Raw genomic sequence first — 1,994 nt, 5'->3', positions numbered from 1 at the left:
TCAGGAGCAACCTTAGAGATGAAGGAGTTCTCGAAAACGCATGATTTAAATACAGAAACATAAAATGTCGATGTTCCAATAGCCTTGACCAATAATCATTCTTTTTGAGACCAGAAACTTTAACGAATTTGGTGAATCCATTACCTAAGACAGGTCCCGAAACATTTCTTTTAAGTCTAACGACCCAGGATAAGTCATCATCAATAAATTCAAGATATTAACCATATGGAACTTTTCCTCCCCACAATAAGCTTGCAAAATCATACGGTATTTCCTATGAATCGAAACAAAAAACATATAAGCTCAAATAACTTATTGTCAGTCGATAAAATGAAAACCAAAGAAACATACCAAAAATATAGGATCATAGTCATCAATCAACTTTAAAAACGAATGAGCGTTGTTTTTAGGATCCATAACTGCAAAGGAAATAAGTAATTTAAAAAAAAAATATAACGGTAACTTATTTATAGAAACAATGTCTAATTACAGAAACCGAGTTATAATTGAGAATACAAAAATTAACCTTAAAAACAGTAATGTGTTTATGGAAACAAAAACATCTTTAGAAAGAAATTAAAGGTATCTTTAAACCTAAATAAAAAAACTCATAACTGACAAAACTAACAATATGAACTTCAAAAGATAATGACATAAAGTTTCAAAATTATGCCTAAACAGAAAATTTAATAAGAAATAAGAAAGAGTATACATATCAAAAAACAAACAATACCAACAACATTTAACTAACCTCTTTTGGTAGACGAACATTCCGAGTCCGAATTTCAAAAAAGATTGAGGGTTCACCATGGGAAAATACAAACAATAAATCATTCAGAACATATATTACTAATTTAAAAAAATATAGTGACACAAAATTTAGTAAGAAATAAGAAAGACTATACATCGAAAAACAAACAATACCAACAACATTTAACTAACCTGTTCTGGTAGATGAACATTCCGAGTACGAATTTCACAAAAGATTGACGGTTAACCATGGGAAAATACAAACCATAAATCATTCAGAACATATATTACTAATTAAAAAAAAATTACTGAACAGAAAGGATAAAATTAAATATTACAAACTTAAAAAAGATTAAAAAAAATATAAAATTTAACTAACCTCTTTTGTTTGAGGAATTATCGGAGTCCGATTTTTATCACAGATTACGGATTCACATGAAAAACAAATTCAACAAAATTCAATAACTGTCATAAATGGGGAAGATATGATATACAACTAACTAAACCAACATACCTTTAATTTTTTTGATCGGATCTACAGAAATAAGAACGAAGAAAACGTTAATAGCAATCGAAACAATCTTTATAAAATCAACTTTGTATACAATCGAATAACATAAATAACAACATACCTTTAATTTTTTTTATCGGATCTACAGATATCAGAAAAAAATCGTTTTTAGCAATCGAAACAATCTTTATAAAATCAACTTTGTATAAAATTGAATAACATAAATAACGCAGATCTTGGTTCGATTTGTTATACTTACCTTTGATTTGATTCGGATTCTTGGTTGAAGATTGTGATCGGAGAAGTTAGGTAGAAGAGAGAGATTAGAGAAAAAAGGTTGTGCGTATAAAGATGGATAGGGACAATAAACAACATACCTGCAATTTTTATGTTCGGATCTGAAAGAAAATAATCGGAGATGGAGTTAATAACAAAATAATTAGTAGCGAGTAAAAGAAAGATTCAAAAACACCTAAATAACATATAAAGAATCAAGAACACCATTAGGTTTGTGATAGAAGATGATTGTCGGTAGGTGAGATTTTGTGGAATTGATGGGGGATCTTGCTGGTGGCGATAGGAGGGAGAGAGATGCAACTATGTTTTTTTAGGGTTTGTGGATGAGTAGTGTGAAAAAAGAATGAGAAAAAAAGAAATATAAAGGATCCATTAATCCGGCCCATTTTCTTTCGGATTCCGCGTCCAAGAAAATTTAGTGTATTTAGAATGGTTT

At 29.4% G+C, this 1,994-nt stretch overlaps 1 long non-coding RNA gene across 1 annotated transcript; it reads right to left on the bottom strand.

Moving 5' to 3' along the window:
- Positions 1-216: 216 nt before the first annotated feature.
- On the bottom strand, positions 217-1,200 carry LOC110903566. Its single transcript, XR_002572066.2, has 3 exons — positions 1,130-1,200; positions 352-419; positions 217-274 (listed from the first exon to the last, which is right to left on the bottom strand). It is a non-coding gene; the product is annotated as an uncharacterized LOC110903566 (long non-coding RNA).
- Between the last annotated feature and the right edge of the window lie 794 nt (positions 1,201-1,994).

The sequence above is a fragment of the Helianthus annuus genome, chromosome 7, assembly GCF_002127325.2.
Source record: "Helianthus annuus cultivar XRQ/B chromosome 7, HanXRQr2.0-SUNRISE, whole genome shotgun sequence".
Taxonomy (NCBI): Eukaryota; Viridiplantae; Streptophyta; class Magnoliopsida; order Asterales; family Asteraceae; genus Helianthus; species Helianthus annuus.
The sequence above is the reverse complement of the archived record's forward strand: the minus strand, read 5'-3'. Positions and strand labels throughout refer to the sequence as shown.